At 46.7% G+C, this 15,454-nt stretch overlaps 1 long non-coding RNA gene across 1 annotated transcript; it reads left to right on the top strand.

The window, feature by feature from the left end:
* The first annotated feature begins 356 nt into the window (after positions 1–356).
* LOC137150509 (uncharacterized) lies at positions 357–15,051 on the top strand. The gene is made up of 2 exons (XR_010918989.1): positions 357–455; positions 13,589–15,051. It is a non-coding gene; the product is annotated as an uncharacterized lncRNA (long non-coding RNA).
* The last annotated feature ends 403 nt before the right edge of the window (positions 15,052–15,454 follow it).

Below are 15,454 nucleotides of genomic sequence, written 5' to 3' on the forward strand. Positions count from 1 at the left end.
TTAAGGTTGGGGCTGGATGGGAGCCCTTGATTTGGGTTGCATTTTACACTGCACTAGATTTGTTCCCAAACTCCACGGGCCCCTCCCCTGAGATATTCCAAATTTCCGGGGTGGGGGTGGGGGGGAGGAGGAAGGTTTTTGCCACTAGTAACACTGGACTGTGAAGTGTGACTGTTCACTAGCTTTGCCGAGTAATTCCTTGAATGGGGAGGCGGGGAAGGCGAGGGGTCAGGGCTGTATCTGAGCAAGGTTGGGATGGGAGATACAGGGAGCGGGTAAGCAGTACCTTCCTGCAGACTGCGAGTCCTAATCTCCTGACACTCCAAAACTAACCATAATCCCCTGTTTCCAACAGCAACCAGAGTTAACAAGCACCCACTGTCCAGGAAACATCTCCCTTCCAGGTATCATCAAGACAACACCCGGGGCAGCTTCAGAGAAGTAGAAGCGCTGAGGTGGGTGAGGCTTTCATGAAATTGTGTCTGCACTGTGCAGTCATAGTCAGGTGTAGTTACTGCTGTGTGTAGACTTTTCAGGAGCTTAGTCTGTTGTCTAGCTCGGCTCAGGGGAATGTTTATGGAGCTCTAACTGAGCTGAGCTGTAAGGGTGACTCCTGCTGTAAGCAGCTCCTAATGAGTGGGGTGAAGGTGACGTGGACTTTGCAGGCCAGGTAGGTTTGAGGAGGCGGCAGGTGAGAGGAGGTCAGATGGAAAGCTTGCAGCTTGCTGGTGCCTGCACGTGGCAGACGGCAACACCCAGGCTTTCCAGTTAGCTTCCTGCGTGGTAGGCGGTGGAGATTCCTCACACACAGGCCAGGGCTGACCGTGGGTAGAGCTCTGCATTTTGTCAGCATGGACATTGGTTGGGTCACTGTGTGTTTAGAGGAAAAAGATAGGATAGACCACAGCTCTGTGCTACAGGTAAAAGAGAGCAGGGGCTTCTCAATACGTTTGGCCAGCGCTTATGCCTCTAGTATCACTGTGCTTTCCCTTCTGAAAGCTTTCTGCTGAGGTGATCTTGGGCGTGTCACTTCAGTTCTTTGATTCTGACCCACCTTTGTATAGTGTTTTGAGAACTGGTTGAAAAGTGCTATTGCAGTGCAGAGCATTACCGTTCCTGGGGGGAATTACCGGCCTGGTGTGAATAAGGTTAGGCTGATCTAAACCAAATTCACTCCATGAAGAGTCGTGACTCAGTCACATTATCTAAATGACTTTGCAGCAACAGGAAGTTGAGAGCAATATATGCCACGTATGGAAGCCCCAGGCTAGTGTTGTCTTAGAGAGAAGTTGGGTTTAGTGTGTCACAGTTTCCAAGTAATTGCTAACTGGTGAATTTGATTGCAGTTTTTCTGGCAAATCATTACATGCTGGACTAGAATTCACCTTCTGGGATAACTAAGCCAAGGCATTTCCCTCTGAGTAGCACAAAGAGGAGTAGCACAATTTCACAGTGGGAGTAGCTTTTGGGGCAATCACATCCCACTGCCACCACCACCATCACATTTTATTTCAGAGTTTAGCCTTTCAGCCCTGGAGGATGCTCTAAAATCTGCTGGGCTGACACGGAAATCTATCCACTGTTTCACAGGCGTGTAATAATACTCTAGTCTCTTCCTGGGAATTAGCAAGGGTGTCTGTATACAAAGATAATGTCTTTTATTCTTTGTTTCATGCTGGTGAAAGGTGGGTTGACAGCCCTGGAGAATACAATCCCCATTTATCCCCCAGCACAGGCAGTGTGGGGAAAGCTTTCCATGGCAATGCCTTGACCCACTGTGACAAAGTCAGCTCTGTTGGCTCTGGATCCTTAGCAATTGAGATTTCCAAGCCCACAGATCCAGCTTTCTCCTCTCAAGATTCCACCTGCTTAACTCCACTCAGTGTTTTACCTCTTTTACACACATTCCCAGTGCAGTCACTGCGTAGTATGGCCCGTAACCCCTGAGAATATAGCAGAAGGGGTTGAGCTACCTGAGCTTGTGTCCAGAATTTGGTAAGTATATGGGTCCCAATACCTCTACATATAAATGAAGTTGTATTTGTAGCAAGTGAACAAGGTGCTTCTGCTGTGATCAGTATCTGAAGGCACTAAGGAAGGGTACAACATTCTAGATTAGGGATAGTCCCATTAAGGGTATGGGAAGCCCTTTGGAGATAGCTCCTTGCTTCTGAGGAACTCTCATGAACTCTCATGGCCAGTCTCATAGTTACTTTATTCATTTTCCCTCCCTTTCCTTCTCTTCACACCCTGGTGTTCATATCTTCAGCACGTCCCCCTCTTTATGATTGTTCCTGGTCTGTGCTGGATGCGCTGGACTCAGCCTGAGTGCTATCTTATAGAAATGAGCAATCTTCTCTAGGTGTTCACAATGCCTCACTTGCATTTGGTCTGTGAGAAGCCATTATTAGTTATTACTTGTCTCCTGGTAGTACCCGTAATGTGCCAGACACTGATAGGGACTGCATTTTCTGGCTAGCTGAAGAGCTCACAATCTAAGAAGAGCAACATAGTTTGTCTGGGGGAGAGGGATAACACACAATCTGTTATCTCCAATGACTCCTCCACTGGGATATAATTAGTGGCTATTTCCTTATGGTAGTAAAAGTAGGATTGGAGGAAGGGTTTAGAGGAGAAAGCAGAGGCCTTGTGTATCCGTTCAGAGAGGGTGTTCCAAGTGTAGGCTGGGGATTGGGTGGGATAAAGCACAAAGACGGCTGTGGGAGAAGGTGGTGGTGGTAAAATCTGTGCAGGACTGACTCCCTGTTAGTAGGGGAACTATCTCCTGAAACTTCACCTGCTGGGAGATGTCTCCAGCTTAAAAAGGAGAACAGTGGTAAACACTATGGAGAGAAGTCTTTCCAGCATCCAATGTCTCCCTCTCTCTACTTATTGTAAAAACCTGGGCATATAGCAGAACTTCAGGAGACCTGGGCAGTAGGACCATTCACTGAGAGAGCTTTCAGAGAGCCGGCTCAGAATCAGCAAATACAACCAGGCAACCTGTGTGTGACCTGGAACTTGGCCTCACTGTCTCACTCAATGAATTCTAAGCAGGCATTTTGCCAAGGCTTGACTGTCCAGCTAAGGGAACAACTGAGATTAACAAATCTGAGCCCTGAGGAGACGTTTGTTCTCTTACATCTCGGCGTGTTAATGTTTTTGTTGAACCTGGGCTCCTTTCCCTCCGACACCGCCTGGCTTTCTCTGAAGTAGCTGAACAGAATGTTCTTCACCAAGCAACAATTACCGTGTTCACTGATGCAGCCTCCTCTGTTCTTTTGAAAAAACACATTGGTGACTCCTGGCCAGATTCAGACTTAGAACAAAGTCGTTCTCATCTGATGGCCATTTGGTGCCCTGTATAAAATCAGTTGGTGGGCCTCGGACCAGTTCCTTCTACTGGGGCAGATGATTTGTCCCTATAAGGAAAATAACACCAAAGAAGGCCACCTTTTCATTTGTGTGTGTTGTTCCTTTTTAAATGACAATCTTTCTGCACTGACATCCCTGGAGACAGATGGCCCTAAGGTATCCTGAGACTATGTGCAGCCTTAGCATCAGGGTAGGTTTAGCTCACACAGCATCTCCTGCCAGTGTGCCTCAGCCTTATTGGAGGAGCTGTCCTGGGGTGGGTGAGTCAGTCTCCCATGACCTGTTCAATTCTTTACCCATCTGCTGACAGTCACTCCCTCTCCCTCTCCATTTGGAAGAACTGTTCCTAAGCCTAACTGAGCTGAGCAGATGTTACATAATTGTCCATTATGGGGTTTCATGTGGTCGCTGCTGGAGACTGGGTACTGAGCTAGATGTACTCCTGGTTGGATCCAGCCAGACCATTCCTGTGTCCCAAGGCCTGATGGCTCCTTTCTTCCCCCTCCTGTGATCGAAAGGGCATAGGGGTGATTCTACTATTATTCACTGCAGCTTTCTGATGTGCTTTGTGAATTTCCTCCTGCTACCAGAGAGTAACTCATTCTACAGCAACCTTTCTGATCTGATCACCCACTCCTTTATGTTAAGATCCTTGGGTTTACTTCCTCAATAGGTCCTGGGGATGCTGCAACATTGGCTCCTAAATGGAAGGGACCAGTACAAATGGGGCAGTACATATGCTCACAGATCCTTGTGTCTCAGAGATGCCTGATGAATTTTGATGGACTCCTTTCCATGTGAGAGCCAGACTGAGTCACTCTCCCAATCCATTAGCTCACTGCTGCAGCGCTTCCCTTCTGTTTTAATTTGCTTTTCTCATTTGCTGTATTGTTTTCGGTTCTGAAAGGAGCTTTGGAGGTTGGTTTGTGTCTGACCCACTGGAACAAAGCAGAGCTACCCACTCCGCTCTCAAGGGCTCTCTTCTACAGGGAGATTTTTATGTTAGTACTTTGATATCCCCATAATTTATTCTCACAGCAAAATTGTTTTCATGATAAAATGGAAATGTTTCCAGTGGGTGGCTTTGAAAATGAGAAGCTGAGTAAAGAGGCTAAAAATAGGGATCAGAAAGCTGCTACTTGTGAGCAGGCCTATTATGTAACAAGCCAGGGGCTGCATTTGAAGCAAAACTGGGAAGATATTCGCATTAGTATCAGGGTGATCTGCTCTGGTCTGCATCTGGAAGAGTGGGAATGGGAACAGTGGTGCATGTAGCACCAGAGTCCAGGAAGAAGGTTCTGAGGAAATCCAAAAGAGACAGTGGAGAGGGTGTCTGTGCAACCTGGAAGGGGAGAGGGAGAAGAGGGTCTGCTGCATGCACTCTGCTATGAAGTGACCACTGTGAACTATCATTTAACCCTTCCAGTGCTAGAGCAAATGAGCTCAGCTAGAAGGCAAAGTCTGAACCTTCCCCTGGGTTCTGGTGCTAAATCTGGGTGCACACAGAATGGCAGGTCCAGCATTATTTTAGGGGCAGAGCTTCAGCTCCCAACGTCATGCTCCCACAAGTGCTACTGACCCATTCTAGCAGGACTGCTGGGGTTCTTGGGCAAGGGGGATTCCAGCATGGCACCCTTAGTATAAGAAGCTAGTAGAACATACGGTATTCACTAGTAGCACTCTGCTGAATGGTTGGGCTTTCCCTGCCCCTCATCTCCATGGCTTCAGCTGATCACACTGATGCAGTGCACCGTTCACCAGTGGTTTGTGTAAGGCAGGAAAGGATGTATATAACTTTGGCTGAACTTCAGCCAGCTCTGGGCTATTTTGGGAGCCTATAAATGATGGGGCCAGCCAGGAGTTCTACCTGCTGTGTAATTAGCGGGCTACAGAGCAAAAAGTGCAGGCGCCTTGTGCCAAGATCAGAGGGATTCCCAAGCCCTGGCATCTGACACTAGTGTAACTTCTATTGCTAGGGCTGAGCCATTGCCATATACGGTCCCACTCCAGAGTGTGAGTGACATTGCAGGGACCTCTCTTTTCTCATGTTTTCCTCAGGCTTTTCATCCCCGTGTTGATAGCATCGTCCATTGAGGAGCTGCTGTGTATGAGTGGCCTTGGGTATTGTAGATATTAGAGCTGGAAGGAGACCCCAAGCTCACTAGGTCCAAGAGATACTTGTAGTGCAGTTTCTCCCCTCTGTTGTTCTCTTCCCCTGAGTGTGTTTGCTCCTACTTTCCTTCCCACAGATTGGTGGCTGGTGGCATGGAATGACTTGACAGTTCTAGTCAAGGGGAGAGAGGGTGCTGGCTTTTTCCTGGGAGGACAGATGTACTGCATGCAGTGATGGGGGCACAGTGCTTCCTTCTCTTTGTGAATGGTGGGGTTGGGTTTCTGCCATTCTGTAGATGTAAAGCACAGACTATGTATAGCTCCATGTGCGTCGGAAACAGTCTCCTGAGGTGCCTGTTCCGCCTCACCGAGCCCAGCAGCTGTTCACACGCATTCCACTGGGGCGTATCTTTTGGCCTGGCCCATTAATTTCACATCTGTGAAATCAAAAAGCCCTTGTTTTTTTAATCTCCCTGAACTGGCTCATCTCCCGCCTACAAGCAAAGTCCAAGGAGGGGGTTATTTATCCCATTTGGCTGGGTGCAGTGTGTTCTCTCTTTGGTGGTGGGGGGGGGGGGTTGAGCTAGTGAACATTTGCCGTTGAAAGTGGGGTGTCTAGAGAGGGTTTTCTAGATGGCTGCCTCTCTTTAGATGAAATAGCCATCCCGGTAGCTGAAATGTTCAAGCCTATATACCCTCCTCCCTATCCTCTTCTCCCAGATGTAGTTTATTATATGGGACTATATATAGGTTTTTGTCCTGATTATATGTGCCTGGCTGTTACCACTTTGTTCTTAGGCATGATGTGAATAGATAGCCTCATGGGAGATTTTTTACAAATGTATTATTACTCCTATTTGAATTGAAGTGGGTGGGTTTGTCTATCTTATGCTTTATTTTTAATTTAATTTTGGATGAATTTAATGACACATCTGCCAGTGCACCTGACTAAGGGCTGGTCTGCATTGGGAAAAAGCCCACCACAGCCAGTGCATGCTAGCTACTCTGCACTAACTCCCTACGTGCACACTCTTACTGCACATTAAGAGGCCCTTTGTGTGCATTAGTTTAATATACTTTGGAAGTGTACTAAGCTAACTGCCTGAGGGCACTCACAGCATCCCATACAAGTGTCCACACCAGGAGTTAGTGCCCTTTAAATTCACACCTTGACTTACTGTGAACTAACGTCTCTGTGCTGACAAGCCCTAAGCTTGACCCTCAGCAACCCCTTCTATTGCAGCACTGGGCCTTAGACACACGTCTTTGCTGGCTGATGCCCTTCACTCATGTCCTGCAGACGCCTGCTATTCCAGTCCAAGGTCTTCCTTGAGCAAAGACGGGATAGTCGACTAATTTGTGTAGTGGCTTCAGTCTGACCAATGATCAGTGACACTAGTCTGAGACCGGTAAACTAATTTCCCTGGTGATCTAAATCCACATTTGTTGTCTATCATCTAGAATGGGCTAATGGCCCTGGCTGACCTGGACAGATGAGACTCGGGGTGCAGGTGCTAAATGAAAAGCACCCAACTGTCCCTGTTGTTTCTTAAATTGAATGACACTACCTGTGAAATGAAAGGCACTTCCCTGGGCAGATTCCAAACATCGCCCTGAGTTTCAGCATGAGTGCAGACAGGCCATCCATAGAAAATGTATTCCAAGGGCAGTGCTCAAATGCTGGCCCGTTCCTGCCTTCCCACCTTATTCTAGCACGGTGCGGGGAGGGGCTAACACCCAGGAAGCAGAAATATCACCATGTTTCCAGAGCCCTACAGCATGGACATGGAGTTATTGATCCTGGACAGCTGATTAGATTCCCTCTCCCCGTTGGCCCCAAGTGCAGTGGGGATAACTAGTATTCCTCCTACTACTGCTCATCCCAACTTGGTGTTGCTGCTGTGGGCAGCTCACCTCCCTTCTCTACCAATCTCTCTTCTGTTGTTAGCTTGGTTTTATGTCTCAGGAATTCCTATTTTGGATTAGTTACCAGGAGAAGGGTATCCCAGCTTTTTATCCTCCCTGAAGCCAGAGGGAAGATTTTAATGGCAAATCCCAGGTTGCATAATAACCTTTTTAATTACAAAGTGCCTAGGTTACAGCTCTCCACATACTGTTTATTGGATCAGTAACAAGAAAGCAATCACCATAGCAACCTGAGAGTGGAATTCCCGCCCCCACCTGCTTGCGGGCCCTACCCTAAGCCTCCGTTTCAAATATGCTGACATCCTTTGTTCTCTAGCAAGTTCTTGCTTCTCCCATAGGTGCCATCTCTCCCCAGAATGTTCTCTTTGGCCCCTGCAATCCTTCCCCAAAGTGCAATTTAGATGATTAGCAGGGATTTGATAGAGCTCAGATCTGAGCTGGGATAATTGTCAGCCCTTGGGTAACAGCGCAGGAGGAAAACAAGAAGTATCCAGGGAACAAGCTCCTCATTTATTCTTTGCTCTAATGAAGAAGAGGCATTCTGTGTAATATACAGAGGGAGAGGGTCTCAGCTGTTTGCGTCTGAGAGCAGCTCTTCCCTTCTAGGTTTCTGTGGGTCACATCCATCCCAGATGTAATTCCATGGATTTCAGTTGTGTTACACTTGGGTTGAATTTGGCCCCTCTCCGCACCACTCCCCCATTCTTTGCTTCCAAGAAGGCTGAGCCCAGCTCTGCTAGCCAAAGAGTATGGTAGCTTGGACTGGCAACATGCAAAGCAGGGAGATATTCACTTGGGGTTGTCCATGCTGGGATTTGGGTCCCTCCTGCTGGAGTGGTTTATAAACGGTTAACCACAGGAGGAAATCTTCTGCCACTCCATCACCTTGGACAAGCCTCCTGAGGCTGCAGAGCAAAAATCTGGCTGCTTAACAAAGCACGGGGAACCGAGGCAAAGTCTTGTCTTCATCCCAGTCATGCTGATTGTTGGCACATTTCTGTAACTGACCTGCATCTCAAAATGGCAAAAGCCTAATACCAATCAGACTGACCCTAATGCAGTCCTTGGTTCCCCCTCTGTCCGCACACAGCCACTCGATCTATCCCGTCATTTAGGTCATCCTTCACCTTTGTTCTAGACTGCCTTTCCTCCCCCAGCCTCTGGTCTTAGACCCTTGCCATCCTACAACTTTTAAACTAAGGTAGACTGCTACCAGTTCCTGATGTGGTTGGCTCAAAATGGGTCAGTGTCCACACACAACACTATTAGTATTCAGTTAGTAACCATGATAACTAACCATGTTCTACCTCTGGCCCAAGCCTAAACTGCTGTATGGCTATCTGACTGGGACTGGTTCAGTATTGTGTTATTTTGCTGTGTGGACATGACTCTCTGACTGTGTGGGTATAACCAGTTTGGCTGTCCTTCCTTCCAGCTCTCTGTGCAGTACAGTATTGCAGAGTGCATTTACCCACGTTCTGCTGGGGCCTCTGTGTATGCCCCCCTGGGTATTCTGTTACACGCTGCAGCACTATGGGATAGCTGCCCAGATTTTCCCAGAGTGCATTGATACAAGCATGGGTAGGTGCAGATGCAAACACTCTGATGACGCATGGCTGTATTGTGAAAGAAGCTGCTGTCCATGAGAGAGTGCCGTGAACTGCTCTACTTAGAGTGCCAATGGGTCATTAGACATGCTCTCTTTTTTTAACTAAAGCTCCCTCCAGAATAGTCCTCAAGGTCACACCTGAACCTGACTTCTTGGGCCCCAGTACACCAAGCCATCATATCTGCAAGGTACTTTTCCTAAGGATTCACGTAACATGGTAAACCATGCCATTTCCTGTTGAGGAGAGTGATCTGCTGCTTCCATGCTATCTGCCTGCCTCACTCACACTCACAATATCTTGGGCCTGCCATTGACTAGGTGCTCGGATAAACTATCACACTTCCAGCTAAGTGAAGAGGGAGATCTGGAAACTTCACTCGAAGGCCTCTTCTAACCTGTTGACTCTTTGAACAGTGTTTACAGGGGGGCTTTGGGCTGTGCAAGAATCTCTGATTCACTGTTTTTAATGATTAACAGGAGAGAGGGATAATTGTGAGTGAGCGACTCAGATAGCCTTTTACATGGTGATTGTCAGTAAATGTCAGCTGGGTTCCAGCGTGGGCACAGCCACTGATTCAACCTGTGCTTGGGTGAGTCCCTTGACTGGCTTATGTTTGTCAGCTGAGCTGTAAAACAATGCCAAGGCAGAACTTCCTAGAACGGGCAATTCTGATCTGCCAAAAGACAGCCGAGAGGCCCAGAGAGAGTGAGCACAGCTTGCTTTGGAAGAGAGTTGGCAATCAGCAATCAAGGCAGTAGGCTTCTAAATCAGTGGTCAATGGCTTCAAGTAAGGAAAATCTTTAAATTCAGTAAATAGGCCTTTGCTTTCAACTTCAAGATAAAGGGGTTGATTCTTATCTTACTTACCCCTGGGTAAATCAGGTTAACTCCACTGAATTCAGGAAAATAAGGCCAGTGGAAAACTGGCATAAATCAGACAAGAATCAAGCCCCTCACCTGCTGTCCAGTCACAACACCCCCCAGCTTAGCTATGGAGGTAGCAGAGCAGCAGCAGCAGATTAGAGTATTGGTGGGTGAGTGGAAGTGTCTCAGTTTACTGCACAGAATGTACAATGACTTGCCTTGTGAACAAGTGGCCAGTGTGTATACTCAGTGCAAATAGCTCATAGCCCTCAACTCCCAAATACAGCACCTTGTGTCCAGAACTATTGAAACACTGAGGAGAGAGAATTTGTTCCTAGAGATTGCTGGGTGAGACCACATCAGGACTGATGTCACAGGGTGACATTGGTCCTTTAAGAAGGTCTGGTGCACCTGTGACACATCAGCTGCCAGCTCCCAGTTGGGTTTAAAAGAGGACACATGGGCCCTAGATGAGGGTGAGAGCTGGTGGGTCAGAGCTGTGTGGGAGTGAGAGATTGGCAGGTGAGGGATGCCTGAGAGCACAGACAGGAGGAGCAAAGGAAAGGGGCAGGTGAGATCTGCCTTGGAGAGACAAGAATCTGCAGAAAGCTCAGTAAGTCCTCCCTGGAAAAAGGGAGGAATTGGCTAGGTGGCCAGCTGAGTGGCTAATCTACTGACTGCCCTGAGCTCTAGAGCCGGTGCTGGGAGGTGGAAAAGGGCTGAGTCATTGGATGCTACTTGTGTAAAGGAATCATGAGATTGGGGGCCTAGAACACAGGCAGAAAGGAACTGAGAACAGAATGCTTAGGGACGCCTGGCTGGGTGACCTAGAAGTGATGCCCCTGGAGAGGGGAGTGGAAAATTGCTGTTGAACCTTTATGTTTACTGTGTGCTTGTTGCGAATGGTTTTACTACAAAGGTTCTGGGGGAATTACTGCACTAGCGTATGTGAATAAATTGTGGCCAGAGGTGGGACTTTGTACTGACTGCTGAGAAACTGTTCCTTTCATGGTCAAACAGAAGGGGAAACTGAGGCAGGCACATCTGTTGTGCCACAGCCTGTGCAGGAGAGCTGTCCAGGTGGGGGTCACTCTCTGACACTCCTCTTCTAGTTGAGGAAGCCAGTGTCCTACTGGAGGGCCACGTAGGTGGAATGGAGGCATGAAGTTCCTTAGATGCGATCCACCTTCTGGTGGAAATAGAAGAAGATAATCATCCCTCACATGCCAAGAAGGTCACCCTAACAGATGGGGTTATTGTTGTGAGAGCTGGGTTGCGGTGATAGGGCATCATTAGAGAGACTGATAGTCGGATATGTGGTGACCATGAGAACAGGTCGATGACTTGCCTACCAGGTGTGAAAGTGGTGGATCTGACAAAATATCTGGGTCAAATGTTTCAAAAGTGACTAGTGATTTGGGATGTTCAACTTATGACACTTCAAAGGGGTGTAGTTTTCAGAGTGTCTAGGTGCCCAGTGCTTTTTGAAAATCAGGCACCAGTGAAGGGTCTTAAAGTTAAGGTCTCCTCAAAATTGAGCCACACAAAAATAACTAGTCACTTTTGATAAACTAGGCCCTGTATACATTTTAGTGAGAGCTGGGGAGGAGGCCATGGTCAAGGTACACATTGGTACCAATGACCAGGAGATGTGAGATCCTAGAAACTGAACTTAGATTGTTAGGCAGCAGGTTTTACTTCAGGACGTATGCAGTAACTTTCTATGAAATGGTTCCAGGTCTACACATGGGGTCAGCTCGCAATAGGGAACTTCAAAATCTCAATATGCAGATGAGAAGACAGAGTAGAGAAGGAGGAGTTTAAATCTGTTAGGACCTGGGGAACTTCTTTGGCTAAGTAAGAAGCTATACAGAAGGGATGTGCTCTACCTTAACCAAAGTGGAACCAGGCTGCTGGCCCAGAGAATTATCAGAGCTTGTGAGGATTATTTGAGCTAGGAGCTGAAGGAAAGCTAATAGTGTAGACAAAGCTGTCTGCTTTGTATGTCAGTAAGACAAATGCATCTCTGTTTGCAGTGTAGGATAGGAAAGAGAATACAGCTGACTTGGAGGAAGGACAGGTTGATATCACAGAGGTAGTAAATTCTGGGGGAAAGTATTTCAGATAAAGGAGTTAAACAAAAATAGATGCACAGCCAACAGTGAAAGCTATTATTATTTGTACACCAGTGTGAGATGCTTAAAAGTAGAAACAAATAAACCTGAGTGCTTGGCAATGGCAGCATGGCTTGGCATATAATCGTCACTGTTGAAACATAGTTCAATGTCAAGCATTTCAGAAACGTGGTGGAATGATAAGTCACTTGGATGTGGTCATAGGACTGAGGTGCAACAGCAGGACTGTAGAATAGCAGAGTGGGGATCAGAATGGAGGTGACCGGCAGAGCTGGGCACCAGGCCTTGGCAGCAGCACACTTACATTTGCAAACCTGATCTATGGTGAGATAGTGCCGGCTTCCAAATAGACAGGCCTCTGCTTCTCTCTGGAACTGAGACAGCACAGCCTGGTAGTAACACTGCAGGCCTGCCTTACCCTGCCAAAGGGCCCACGCTGGGGAGTGACCAACAATGGCTGCATTCACTTGCGCCGTCCTATTTAGTGATTGAAATAAAGGGCAGTTACTTTACCTAAACAACAAAAGAAACACACGTACCAGACTGTGAACCTACCTGACCTGAGGCTTAAAGAGAGGAAGAGTCAGATCGCTGAGCACATGCTCCCTTTCCTGCAGCCTTTGGGACCCTCCTGTTGTCATGTGAGCAGAATGAGACCCGTCACTGGAATCACAGGACTGGAGGGGACTGCTCCCTGCCCTCATCATCTTTCCCCATCCTCCTTCCTCACGTGCCCCTATGCTCTCCTGCCACCTACCTTTCCTTCATCTCCTTCTCCTTCTCCCCAGTCCCTCCCCTTGCCGCTTACCTCAGCTAGTCTGAGCTCCTACATGACGCAGGCCATAGAACTTCACTCAGTGATTCTTGCATCCCGTGTTCCAGAGGTCAAAAACTGCATCTTATTTCTATGTTACATTTTCCTGACTCCAATTTCGAGCCACTGGATCTTGTTATGCCTTAATCTGTTAGACTGAAGTATCCACTAGTGAGTCTCAGCTATTTTCTCCCTTTGCAGGTACTTGTAGAGCACAATCAAATCACTTCTTTAGCTTCTTATCAATAAATTAAATAGAGTGAGCTTCTTAAGTCTTTTGTGTGAGGCTTGTTTTCCAAACCTCATATCATTCTTGTAGCTCTTCTCCAAACTCTTGACTATTTTTCAATAACCTTTTTTTAAAGTGTAGACACCAAAATTGGATGCAGTATTCTACCAGAGGTCTCACAATGCCATGTGTAGCCCTGGAGACTAAGCCCTCTGTTTATTCACATTATAATACCAGGCAGCCCAGGCAGAGGCAGGGTGAGCTCCCACATGCTGGCCCTAAAATCTGATCTCAGGTAACTAACCTGAAGCTCTTTGAGCAAGGTTCTGCGTACTCTATAGCACACTAGACCCAAATTCTGTAGCCAAATCGCTGGATTCTGCAGTGCTCTGGTGAGCAGACTAGAAATTCTGCAGGTGTTTTATTTAAATTCAGCATTGGAAGGTTTTTTTATTGAATTAAATATGCAAATGAATAGTTGCTCAGTACAGTTACTTTTTATATTTGTTTATGCTGTCCACAGATTTTCGCATTAACACATAACTATACTGAAGATACCAGGAGGAAGTTGGAAGATTTGGAAATGGGACTTGGGGCTCCTGAAAAGGCAATTTGGAATTACATGAGATTAGCAGGATGTTTCTGCTGAAACATTTTGGCAGTGAAATAGCTAACAATGTTAAGATGAGCCTGTCAGCATTAGGTTTCAGTGTGAACACCCCATGAAGATGCATGGAGCCAGTCTCACCTGTCAGAACTATTGTTTCAATTGTCCTGCAGAATGAGGAAAACGCCACTGCTGTGGTTACACTTGGGCCACATTTTCTAGGTTAACTTTGCAACCATGACTTTTAAATGAATGCTAAATCAATCATTCTTCTAAATGAATGCTAAAATTTTGGATCCCAATTCAACAGCCAGGAGTCTGCAGATTTGGTAGATACAGTGGCCTTTCCTATAAAGATGAGTGGATTTCACTCTCCTTGACACATTCAATTATTGGCTTCTCTGAAGAGATACTCAAGGAATGGGCTAATTAATGCCAACTGTGATGCAGATACTTGCCTACTGGGCATCGGAGTGAGCCTCTTCCCCCAGCTCATGTCACACAAGATGCCCAGTAACCAACAGATGATTACTTTTGTCACTACAGGGCAGAGCTAGACTAGACCTGGCAATTTAGAGGCGAGAAGTTTACCAGTCCTGCTAAGTTCCCAAGATTGCTTTTTGTTTCATAAAGTGACTGCATATTACTTCCAACTTGCACGAAGTGATATCAGCTCTTACAGATTTCTGTCCACATAATCTTAGTGTTGTGAAACCACACAGAAGTGACTGGCAAAGGATTTGTTTAAAACAAATATTTATGCCCATTTTGCTTCTTTCTTATGAGTAAATAGGCCTGACAGGGTTGTGGGGATATGTTTTTTTCACAAAGAGGTTTTTCCTGCTTGTTTTTTACCTTTGAAATGTCAAGTCCTCATTTCACTACTTCTCCAGTTACCATAAAATCTCCCAGGACAGAAAAGATGTGAATTTTTCATGTAAATAATGGAAGAGAAACCCAAACTCTTTCCGGGCTTCTCTGCTCACAATAAAAAAGTGAGTATGTGTGGGGGGCAGGAGAAGTAGCTTGAACTCTTTTTTTTTTTATCCTTTGCAGACCACCTTTTGACAATCAGGTTCCCTTGGAGATGCCATAGTTAATGCACAAAGCTTCCTGGATCATCTTCCCCACCATGTGAAGCAGATTTTGTCATGCTTCCGTTGGTGTTTAACTTCCCTGAACCCCTCTTATGCTGGTGCCTCACTGAACCAAGAAAGGCCCACGCAGCAGCTTCAGAGAGAGAAAGAGAGAGCTATGTTTTTAGCGTTGGCTATGTTTACCATTGAAAATGCACCAGCAGCTGATAACAAAATGAGGAAATGAGCCTCTTAACCTAACTGGCGGAAATGAGGCAGCCTCAAGCTGTCAAGTGCAGCAGGTTCTGTGGGTGGGTGCACCCACACCAGACAGATATGCTTGAGCTGCTACGTGTCCAGTGGCATAAATACATGCTGTTGTGCTGCACGGACGTTGCATTGCTGTGTGATGATGTCCCACACTGATGCAGCATTATGAGGTGAGGCTGCTATCTTGCAACACAGCTCTGCATCACCAGTTACTCACTTGCTTTAATTGCCTTGCAACCCAAAGATGGGGGGAAATAGGACTCTCGCCTGCATTCTGGGTTGGCTGAGCCATCAGCGAGCAATACCATGCCTGTCTCTGCAGGCTAATGGAGATGATAAATAATAATAATAATCCTTTATCCCGTTACTACTTTTCATTAAGGAGCTCCAGGTGCTTTGCAAACATGAAAGAATTAAGCTTCTTGATTCCCTTAGG

This window comes from Emydura macquarii, unplaced genomic scaffold (assembly GCF_026122565.2).
Source record: "Emydura macquarii macquarii isolate MOO-44397 ecotype Brisbane River unplaced genomic scaffold, CSIRO-AGI_Emac_v2 contig_968, whole genome shotgun sequence".
NCBI lineage: Eukaryota > Metazoa > Chordata > Testudines > Chelidae > Emydura > Emydura macquarii.